This window comes from Octopus bimaculoides, chromosome 4 (genome assembly GCF_046866305.1).
Source record: "Octopus bimaculoides isolate indiv1 chromosome 4, ASM4686630v1, whole genome shotgun sequence".
NCBI lineage: Eukaryota > Metazoa > Mollusca > Cephalopoda > Octopoda > Octopodidae > Octopus > Octopus bimaculoides.
The window spans coordinates 54,615,235-54,627,734 of NC_142931.1; the positions used below are offsets into that span (position 1 = coordinate 54,615,235).

Genomic DNA, 12,500 nt, shown 5'->3' on the forward strand with positions numbered 1-12,500 from the left:
GACACAAATGCCAGTAAGGCGACGGCTGGTAGCAATCACGCTCAAATGGTGCTTTTTACATGCCACTGACATGGAAGCCAGACAGCTGCTCTGGCAATGATCCCGCTTGGATGGTGCTGTTAGCGCTCCACTGGCATGGGTGCCAGTCACTGAATTTGGTTTGATTTCGATTTCACTTGCCTCAACAGGTCTTCGCAAGCAGAGTTTAGTGTCCAATGGAGGAAAGGTTAGCACAGGTGCCAGTCGTCGAATTTGGTTACCGTTAATTATCAGGCAAGATCTAGCACCATTGTACAGAATATTGAGCCATTTACAGATGTCATCACCAAAGCCAAACAAAGCTAGTGTCTTGTTTATAAATGACCATGAAACAGAATCGAATACCTTCTCAAAATCTATTAAAACCAACATTCCTGGTATGTCATTTAATTCTATGTAGTTCATCAGATCATATATCAATCTTACATTGTCCCCAATGTATCTATTTAGATATGAATCCTGTTTGATCAGTACTAATCAACTTTGGAAGGATACTTTTAAACCTCTCAGCAATAACAGATGAAAGTAGTTTGTAAGCAGTATTGAGAAGTGAAATAGGTCTCCAGTTCTTCAAAAATGCTTGGGCTTATTTCCTTTTGGAATGCAGGTAATAATACCTTGCTTCTGTGTCTCTGATAGATAACCCTTAGCAAAGCTATAGTTGAATGACCTCAACAAAAACAGAGATTAATCCTTCCAAAAGAATTTATAAAAATCAAAGGTCAACCCATCCGAACCTAGACTTCTATTGTTCTTTGTCTTTTTCAAACATTTCAAAAGTTCATTGTGAGCTATTGGACCTCCCAATGATTTAGAATCTCTTTTACTAAGCCTGTACAAGTCCCCTTCAGAAAAAATTCATCAAGATTACAATCTTTTAACATATGCTCCTTAGAAGAATACAGTCTTTCATAAAATGATGTTGCTTCAAGAACAATATCCTCTGTATTTTCTATAGTAGATCCATTATCTAACTCTAATTGGGCCATGCCTTTACTTACAAAATTCTTATTTTCTAGATTGCAAAAATAATGGTTAACCTTCTCCCCTTTATCTATCCACTTGGCCTTTGAGTGAATTATAATACCTTCTTCCACTTGGCTTTACGAATCTCTTCTAATTCTTTTTTTTTTCTTCAAGTTTTTCAATTACTACCAAATTGGTTTCCAGTTGCTTAGGCGTTAGGAAGGGCATCCAGCTGTAGAAACTCTGCCAAATCAGATTGGAGCCTGGTGTAGCCATCTGGTTCACCAGTCCTCAGTCAAATCGTCCAACCCATGCTAGCATGGAAAACGGACGTTAAACGATGATGATGATGATATATGCATATGTGTACACATGATTATTGTAAATAAGCATCACTGTCATATAAGTGATGTAGTTTGTTTTCAGTCTTCCATGGGGGAAATATTACTTTGTTTGAAAAGAAGTAAAGGTGGTGACAAGATGGGCATCAGGCTGTAGAAAATCTGCCACAACAAATTTTGTCTGACCCATGCCATCATGGAAAAGTCAATGTTTAATAATGATGATGGCAACATATAAAATATCATACATATACATGAACTTAAACCTTGCTTCAGAAGAATTTAGTTTATTAAATGATCCATTCTTTTCTTTTTTTCAGTTATATCCTTATTGATTGTGAAGATATGGATGGATACCAATTCCAAAGATTTGTTGATCATAAGTTAACTACAATCTCAATTCTTTGACTTATTTTATGGATTAAAATTCTACAAATTTGTTCTGGTAAGTGATTTTTTTCAATATTTGTATTGAAAATGAAATGTGATTTTTTTATATCTTTGAACAGTTATGGCTATTTTTCTCATCATTGAAAAAAACCCTTCTTCTCCTGTGAAATATACTTAAAAAACTTACTGGTGAAAATATGATAGTTAACTCTTTAATGCTTTTGTTGAAACAGACTGCTTTTGTTGAAACAGACTGCTTTTGTTACAATTAATTTTAATAATGAAGAATTTGGTGAAATAACTTTGTCATTATTAAGCTAATGTTTGGAACACGAATTAACATGAAATATTGGTAGAAAGTTTTTGTTACAATTAACTGCTTTTGTGGCAATTAATTTTGCTACAATTAATTTTGATAACGAAAAATTTGGTAAAATAACTTTGTCATTATTAAGCTGATGTTTGGAACATAAATTAGCATGAAATTTTGCTGGAAGATTTTAATTTAAATCACTTGAAAATATGAAGTTTGTGTGTATGTATATATATATATATATATATATATATATATATATATGTACTAGTTGGTGTACCTGGTAATTCCTGGAAAAGTGGGGTTTATCCTCTGGTCCTGTTCTCATAATTGTTTTACTAATCTAATAGCAGCAATACAAAGTAGGTAGCCCTTAAAATGTTTTTTGTTCATTTACAGAGAATACTGAATCGTCTTACATAGGGTCTTGTTTTTAGGAAACCCCAATAAGTTATGAATACCAAAATCATGAAGTCAGTTACATAATAAAATGCAAATTAGTTACCTGATAGTAACAATTCAAATAAAGTAGCCCTGAAAAGGGGTTTAATGCATTCCCAGAGTATATAGAACTTAGGAGGAAATACTAATAAGGTATGTATACCAAAATTGTGAAGCATGTTATGTAATAACAGGCAAATCGGATATGGGATAATAACAATTCAAAGTAACTCTGAAAAGTTCTTCATGCTGCGCCTGTCAATTGGCTGAAGTGACATGAAAGGCATCATCCCTCATGGCATATTCGTGAATAAGTCATTCACCGAAATAAGTGAATCTATTGTTGAGGAAATTACTATTTACTTGTTTAAGGGTTGTTCTGAGTAAAGTGTGAAAAGAACCCAAACAGTTCAAATGCTAAGAAATAAACATACTCAACTTGATTTATACGAAATAAAATGTAATATTTTGAAAAATTATTTGCACAGTTGCCAAGGAAACAGTACGTTAATGATAGAATTTGCAAATAAGTTGTGGCATTGATAGCTCCAGAACCCATGTTTAGATTTTACTCAAATTTGTTTTAAATGAAGGATCTTAGGTAGGTCTATGAAATGTCATTAATTGATATAATGTGGACATAAAAATGAAGATAATGATGCTGATGATGACGATGATTGTGTTCTCTAGTTATCATTAGGTGTCTAATTCCCGAAAATCAATGTACATAGTAACAGATTGTATTCAGACTGGGAACCTTTATTTCTCATGCTGAATCTCCGAGAACTGCGTTAAGGGTACACGTGTCTGTGGAGTGCTCAGCCTGATGCACTTTAATTTCATGAACAGGCTGTTCCACTGCTCAGATCAACTGGAACTCTTGCCATCGTAACTGACGGAGTACCATATATATGTATGTATGTATATATATATGTATGTACATAGACACACACACACACACACACACATGTATGTGCTTAGTTGAATGGTTTGAAAACTTATAAGATTTCAACACTATCAATGACATTGTTGAAGTAAATTTCTCTTAAGTTACACATTTTCTTTTTCATATTTCAATCAAACTATTAACTCTATTTAACCAATCTATATTGTTGGTGTATCAAGGTATCAAAGGTTTGTTTGTTTCTTACAATGAAAACAAAACACAAAGCAAACATTTTTCCAAGGTTACCTTCAATTTAACAGTCACACCTTCCTACCTATTTGTTTGTTAAAGGAAAAGTTCATTGTGTGTGTGTATGTGCGTAATCTTAACTTGTGTTCATGTAAAATCAGAAATATGTGTTTGAGTTTGTTTATCTATCTATCTGTCTATATTTGCATATATATATATATATATATATATGTATGTATTTGTGGAGGTGCAATGGCCCACTGGTTAGAGCAGTGGACTTGCGGTCATAGGATCATGGTTTCAATTCCCAGACCGGGCGTTGTGAGTGTTCATTGAGTGAAAACACCTAAAAGCTCCACGAGGCTCCGGCAGGGGATGGTGGCGAACCCTGCTGTACTCTTTCACCACAACTTTCTCTCACTCTTTCTTCCTGTTTCTGTTGTACCTGTATTTCAAAGGGCCAGCCTTATCACAGTCTGTGTCACACTGAATCTCCCCGAGAACTACATTAAGGGCACATGTGTCTGTGGAGTGCTCAGCCACTTGCACGTTAATTTCATGAGCAGGCTGTTCCGTTGATCAGATCAACTGGAACCCTTGTCATAATTGACAGAGTGCCACGAGCAAGCATGTATATATTTATATGTATCTAATTATATGTGTATGTATGCATATTTATACATATATATACGTGTGTGTGTGTGTGTATATATACATAGGTGCAAGCATGGCAAGAAGTTTGCTTCCCAACCACATGGCTCTGGGTTCAGTCAGTGTCTTTTGCTATAGCTTCAGGCTGACCTATAGCTTCAGGCCTTGTGGGTAGATTTGGTAGACAAAACTGAAAGAATCCCATTGTGTGTGTGTGTGTGTGTATCTTTGTGTCTGTGTTTGCCTGCCACCACTGCTTGACAACTGGTGTTGATGTGTTTACATTCCTGCAATTTGGGAGTTTGGCAAAAGAGACAATAGGTACTAGGCTTAAAAAAAGTCTTTGACTAAAACTGTTCAAGGCAGTGTCTCATCATAGCTGTAGTTTAATGAATGAAATGAGTAAAAGATAGTAGATAAAAGATATGTACATTTGTATACATATGCATGTGTGGTAGGAAGTTTGCTTCCCAACCACATAGTTTCTGCTTCAATCCCATTGTGTGGCACCTTGGGCAACTATCTTGTACTATATAGCCTTGGCCAAACAAAGCCTTGTGAGCGGATTTGGCAGATGGAAGCCTGTCATCTTTGTCTGTCTGTCTGTCTGTCTGTCTCTCTCTCTCTCTCTCTCTTTCTCTCTTTCTCATATGTGTGTATGTGTTTGTCCCTCACCACTGCTTAACAACCAGTGTTTGTGAGTTTATGCCCCTGTAATCTAGCAGTTTGGTAGACGTGACCAATAGAATAAGTACTAGGCTTAAAAAATAAGTACTGTATGTATGTATGTGTGTGTGTATATATATGTATGTATATATGTATATATACATGTATGTATGTATATATATGTATATATGTGTATGTATACACGTATATATATATATATATATATATATATATATATATATATATATATATATATATATATATATATATATATATATATATATATATATATGTGTATATACATATATATATGGATGCATGCATGTATATATGTGCGTGTTTTTGCGTATGTATTATGTATGTAGGCGCAGGAGTGGCTGTGTGGTAAGTAGCTTGTTTACCAACCACATGGTTCCAGGTTTAGTCCCACTGCGTGGCACCTTGTGCAAGTGTCTTCTACAATAGCTTCGGGCCGACCAAAGCCTTGTGAGTTGATTTGGTAGACGGAAACTGAAAGAAGCCTGTCGTATATATGTATACATATGTATGTATGTATGTATGTATGTATGTGTCTGTGTTTGTCCCCCAACATCGCTTGACAATCGATGCTGGTGTGTTGACGTCCCCGTCAACTTGCTGTTCGGCAAAAGAGACCGATAGGATAAGTATTAGGCTTACCAAGAATAAGTCCTGGGGTCGATTTCTTCGACTAAAGGCGGTGCTCCAGCATGGCCGCAGTCAAATGATTGAAACAAGTAAAAGAGTAAAAGAGTATGCGTGCTTGTTTCTGCGTATGTGTGTGTAATATATTTGTGTATGTATACACACACGCATTACATAGAGATGTGTTTACTTAACTACATGAGAACATACGCTGGTTACACAATTGATATAAAATTAAAGGGTGAATGATATTTAATCGACTCTTACATAGCAACGTAGTAGTGTTTGTATAAGAAAAGAAGAGACTTTTAACCCACTCGTATTCGTATACTCGTACATGTATTCACTGACAATTACTTCCCCTGTTACAAACATTGAGAGTTCCATCCCCTTCAGTGCCTGTTTAATTCGGTTGGCAGTTCATTGTGGGGAGCAAGTCTTGGACAAATCAATGAAGCGAACAGAAAACAAAATCAACACATCAAGGAAGAAAAGACAAACAAAAATTATCTCTCTTCCCGGCCGATAAATCAATCATTCAGTCTATTATAAAGAGAGAAGAAAAGATATTTGTAATAAAAACAGTTGTTTAAACAACAGTGATGTTTAATCAATAACATATCTCTGAGAGATTTAGAAATATTATATTTCTAATATCAGTAATGTTTTCAATGAAAGAATGATTGCTGTTGTATTGAAATGGAGGAATAGTAATCATTTTATTATTATTGTTCAAAATTTATATTCGCCCAGATTTTATTAGTCACTCAACGAATTTTGTCTTGGGACCTACAGCTATATGATATGGAAGTAACATAGTTAAGTACAAAACGACGCAATAAACCCTAAAATTTTAGTTGTTCAGTAATTGTCACAATTTCGTCTGAAAGCTACGTGTTGCCGTTGATACCTTCAGAAACAAACCTACGTAGGAGCCTTCATGTAGTTGGTCGGTTTGTTATAAATAGCAGTAAAGTCTCCCTCAAAGATTCCCAGATGCGCTGTATAATTTAAGTATGTTCGCGTGCTTTTTAATTTTATTCGTTTACCTATTTCTGTTTGTTTTTAACCATATCCTTACTACTTTGAAACCCATGTTCTTTTTCGATAAATACTGTTTATATTAGTCGCTGATATGCAAAACGGTAAGATGATTACAACCATGATCATAGACTGTTTGATTATGTCTAACCTGTAACTAAATAGCATCAACATCAAACATTAAGAAAACAAACATATTCTTTCTTTAGTACCTGCACGAATGCTGAATTCTCTTCGACAGCTGGCTTACACATTTTTTGTATTGGTCACAGTTTAATAAGTGTATCACTGCAAATCTGAGGGTGTGCTATTGAATAGTGAAGGGACAGTGCCATAATCAACTTGTCTTTTTGTTATTATCTAAAAAGTTTACTGTATGTATGTATGTATGTATGTGTGCATGCATGCATGTGTGCATGCATGCATGAACTAAAGTGCCGTATCAAATGCGCTGTAAGAAGAAATATTTAACATTTCGGACAGAGATTTCGTCGAAGGTGTAATACTAATTAGATGTGAGAAATGAGACGAGAGGAAGATAACATGATTTACTGCACAGTCTGAAGCAGGGAAAGGAATACTAAATCGGAAATAAGGGGTTAAAAGAAATTCAGAAAGGATGGTTTTGGCAGTTTGTTTATGTTGTTGTTAGGACGGTGTAGCGTAGTGAGGAGAATAGGATGAGATGTGATTACGTCTTCGAAAAACTGAGATCAATATTTCGCAGGATTCATCAGGGTTTGTAAATTTTATTCTATATCAAGCAAAAATAATCGATATAAATAGTTTTGAGTTTGTTTCTGAAAGAACAACGGCATTTGTGAGAGTCAAGAATTATGCTACTCGTTATATGGATGATGCGTGGCCAAAAAACATTTAATAAAATGGAGAAAAGTGGTTGATGATTATGATTATAGTAGTGGCAGTGTTAGTGATGATAACTTTACTGTATACAGCGCCTTTTTAGTCTAAAGATAGTGAAAGGATATTGATATACTTTAACGGGCTGAATTTACAATACGATTATTAATATATTTTACGAATTGAAAAATGAAGTGATTGTAGCGAGCTGAAAATATAAGCTTAGGAGTGCGGAAAATAAGGTAAGGGAGAGGAGAGACGGAGGGAGAATAAAACGAAACAAAATAGAAACAGAAAACAACAATAGCAAAGAGAAATAACGAAGAGAAGACAAAAGTACTCTTCGAGTGGTGGTGAAACAGAGTAAGAGAATAACTGAGATAAGAGAGAGAAAGGTATGTGTGAGTGAAGAGGAAGAGTACATCGAAAGAGTTATGGAACGGTATGAGCCCCGAAAGAAAATAGATTTAGGTCTTGTCTTTGTTTAGCTACATGTCAGCCCAAATCAACCCAATGCATTCAAGATCAAGATCAAATTCATTCAAGTTGTAGCCATACTATGGCTATCTAAGAGTAAATTATCTAATGTGCCCATGAGTAGGAATTTCAGAGGAATAGCTTTTGATATTCTAGAAAAACTGCCCTTGTTCCAGAGGGCACATGCGTAGTTATATGTTTTACAATGCCTGTTTATCCATAAAGAGATTATTTCCCTGTCACATTCCACCAGTGGGACTGAATCTGGAATCATGTAGTTGGAAAGCAAACTTATCACATGGCCATGCCTGAAGGAGTATAGTTAATTTGAAAAATTCCACTACTTGTCTAGTATTTAGCATTAATTACCAACCTCAGAAAGATGAAAGCTAAAGTTGATCTTGGAGAGATCTGAAGACATTGTGTTGAGTCAAAAGATTTGCAATATTTCTGTAACTTGCTTTATTCATCAAATTACAAAAAAAAGTAGCCTAGCATTCAAAGTAGAGGCCATCATGTTATACTGTCTGAAGCCACCTTTCTGCCAGTTCTTGTCCTTCAAGGTGAAGAACTCCATTGAAGTTTACACTCCACTTTGTTGATGAAGTGTTGTGAGTGCAGGAAGTGAGCCATGGATCAGAACAAGTCAAAAACTAAGGGGGCTAGGTTTGGATTATATGCTAGGTGTGGCATCAGTTCAATTCTCTCATGTTCCTGTTGTTTACTCCAGGTCGTTTGAGCAGTATGAAGTCTTGCATTATTTTGTTGCAGAAGAGCTGGCTTTCTATTAACTAATGCCAGGTATTTTTCCACACAATGGCATTGATGGTTCAGCCATCCAGAATGAACTTTTTGTGAATTATTCCCTTATGATTCCACCAGACGTAAAGCACCACCTTGTGTTTGAAACACCTATGTTTGGCAACAGGCTCCAAAAGCTGGCTCTTGCTTAATCACTGCTTATGCACATTAGGATTGCAGAAAAATATCTCCTTTGGATTATTACTTGTTCTGACCCATTGCTCAATTCCTCCACCCACAAAGCTTCCTCAACCAAGAGGAGGTTGAAGCTTCAGTGAAGTTCTCTACCTTGAAGGACAAGAACTGGTATCAGCATGGGATCAAAGAACTAGCAGAAAGATAGGTTGAGATGGTGCAACACAGGAACACAGTGGCTTCTGCTTTGAATGCTAAAGCAAAGAAGTTACCAAGATATTGCAAAACTTCGACTCAACAGAATAGAATGTTAAGGGATACATCTAAATATTGCTTCTGCTGATTCTGCTATCCATTGCTGTTGTATATATTATTAAAATATATAAACAACCCATATAAATAACAAAGTTTAAATTTATAGGGTATGATAAGCTCTGTAATATAAATGGTAGGCCCTTAGTATTCCTTGTGCCAACTATTTTTAATACTCCATTAATGCTTATAATAAAGGTAGAATATTATTAGCCCCTCTCATATTGTCAAGTTATTATGATTATCATATATTTGATAAAATTTATTGAACTGCATTAGCAATAAATATTTATCCTTTGACAAAATGCTTTGTGGTGCTAAGCTATTGCGCTTCACACTCTAAGTTCAAATCTTTCTGAAGTCAATTTTTTCTTTCTTCCTCGGTTGATGAAATAAAGTACCAGTCATTTACTGATGTTAATATATTCAACTTTAAAACCTTGTGTCTCTCAGAAAGTGTTATATAAAGATAACCTTGTTTGCTCATAGAGAGAAATGGTCATAACAGTTGTACAATGGCATCTAGTTCTTGACTAAGTGTTATGATTTAGTTTTGAATACAAGTTTTCGAATGTTAATCTCTTAACTACTATTGGACTCTTACTAAAATTTACATACCAAATATCTTAAATGTACATGATTAGAGTTCTGATCTTGTGACTTTTATATCTTAGTTGTTCACTCAGAGCTGATTGAGGCTATTCTACAAGAATAAAAAAAATTAAAATATTTCAAGGTATGGTGAAATGCATTTGTTTTAGGATAAGAATGTGTCCTAGGCATAGCTGAGTGGTTAAGAACCTTGATTTGCACCTACATAATTTTGGGTTCTATTTGCTGTGCAACACCTTAGGCAAGCGTTTTCTACTATTGTCCCTGGTTGACCAATGCCTTGTGAATAAATTTGGGAGATGGAAACTGCATTGAAGCATGTACACTTGATAACTGGTGTTGGTTTGTTTATGTCCCAGTAATGTAGCAATTTGGCAAAAGAGACTGATAGAATAAGTACCACACTTAGAAAACCTAAGTACTGGAGTTGATTTGTTTGACTTAAATCTTTCAAAGTGGTGCTCCAGCTTGGCTGCAGTCCAGTGACTGAAACAAGTAAAAGGTGAAAAAATGGTACTGAGTCATTTTGGCTCCTTGTTTATAGGTCTGTTCTCTCTCATTGGAGTTTGTATTTAAAAAAAAAAATTGCTACTGATGTATATGATCTGTTGTTTATTTAAGTAAATGGTGTAATAAAATGTTTGTATATACACAGGTCATGGAACACTCTTTTCTCATTACTAGACATAAATTATAGGGCAATTTAACAGGAAATTTAAGTAACTATCAAATTGCTGGGTAGTTCAGTCTCCTACATTTCTAAACTTTGGAATGATTTTTATATCTAACTACTTTCAAAAGACAAGCAATAAGATATACAACCCTTTTGGTACATAAACCGTTTGGCCTTAAATGTCAAAGAATGATTTGTAAGTAGTTAATCTCATTTTCTTAATAATGACTTACATAATAATTTCTACCTTTCAAAGAGTAATAAATTTAACAGTAAAGTACTGTGGTTGTTGTAATTGTCATTCTAACAGTATTTTTGTATTCCCCTCATGCTATAATTTATATAGATCAGCCTAGTATTCTTTTAGGAGGTGGCTTTAGACTTTGGGTGTGGTTGGATACAAGGTAGAAGGGTGGTTGAGGTGGATTTGTTTGGCAGCAGAGGTTGGTTTGTGTTGGATAGCACAAAAGTTGGCTGGCAGCACTGAAGGAGGTATTGAGTAGGGCATTCCAATATGGTAGGGGGGGGGGGGCAAAGCCTTGATGAGATTTGGCATACGGCTTATGGTCCCTCGGTGTTGACAGCAAGGAACTTTACTTTTGATATTTTCATTGGCCTGGCATTCTTTTCTTAAAACTTGTCATCAGCGAAATTTGAGAATCCTTTACAAATTTCATATCTATCCTTTAGGATTTATCTTCAATCCAATGGCAAGACCAAGTAAAGATGATTGAGGATGGAGACAGATGCAGTGAGTGACCAAAATCTCTTACTCGTCTCATCTTGCTCTCTGCATTCCACAGTGCTAGCATGCTAATTAACCTGTAACTGGGATCCTGATTAGTGCTACTACTCCAAGTCAGAATAGACTTGAGAACAATAGTGCCCAAAAGTGAGTCCACACTCCTCAAAACCTTGAAACTCCTGAATCAGGGCCTCACTAGTGGATACAGTTTAGATTCATACCAAGACAAACTTGGGAAGAACTATTTAAAGGACTAATTTTGATTCCAGTATCTGGTTATTATTATTTTCAATATCTACTCCCACTGTTTTTTTTTTTATATAGCTTATCGAAAAGTAATAAGCAGCATTAGAATTACCTACATTTGTCTGACTGTTTGGCAGTAGTCAGATGAATATTATTTCACCTGTTTTCCTTCTGATTATAAAACATTTTGATTCTAACAAGTTATCCAATGATATGGTTACATAAACTTTAATGAATTTCATTTCCATTCAAACTGTTTATTTGTCTGAACTAAAATGTTATTTTGACTTGGAGCTAACATCATGGGGCCATTATCATGGGGCTAACATTATTTAATGCAGTGATCCTTAACAAAAATTGTTTAATCAATTAAAATTATTCCTGTAATAATAAGGAATATCATTGGTGTTAATGATAAAACTTGCTAAGAAGTACAATGCAGATAAATATGAAAGCCAAACTGATTAAAAATTGAATGGTGGGGTGGCATGTTGTGAGGAGTAAGCCTGATTTTTCTGTTAAGTATGGTTACAACTTCAGTCATGTTTTGGTCTTATCGAACTTCTTCAGGAAAGCATAATCTGTATCTACCAGATGTTGGAATAACAAATAGCATTGAATTTGAGGGGAAAAAAGGAAAAAAACATCATTACATCGCTCACTCAGGTAATTGAAAATAATCAATGGGAAAATATCTCAGGATACCTTCTGCTTGGAGAATAAAAAGTTAGGTGGGAGGTGGATAATGTACTTAGTGTGGTGAGCCTTGCCCATCCCAATTTTTAATAATGTAAAATTCCACTAGTAATGAAATAATTTTTAGCATTAATGAAACCTCACATAAAGTAGGGCTAAGGGAGACAACTTGTTCTTATACAGATATTGATTGATTTTTGACATGGTACTAGGTTTCTCTTTGTTTGGAAAATTGATTGAAGTGTGTTCCTTGTATATTACTTATTTTATGACTCCCTCTCTCCCTGCAAAGAGGA

General features: G+C 35.0%; 1 protein-coding gene across 5 annotated transcripts in view; it reads left to right on the top strand.

The window, feature by feature from the left end:
- Positions 1 to 12,500, top strand: part of LOC106879207 (sodium-driven chloride bicarbonate exchanger) — a 281,395-nt gene that overhangs the window by 111,570 nt on the left and 157,325 nt on the right. For 4 of the 5 annotated variants that reach the window (XM_089350784.1, XM_089350786.1, XM_089350779.1 and 1 more), the window contains exon 2: positions 1,667 to 1,791. The gene's annotated coding sequence lies outside the window, so the exon portion shown is untranslated. Of the gene's footprint in view, positions 1 to 1,666; positions 1,792 to 6,263; positions 6,620 to 12,500 lie in introns of those variants that run through there. The other variant, XM_089350781.1, reaches the window with a different exon arrangement.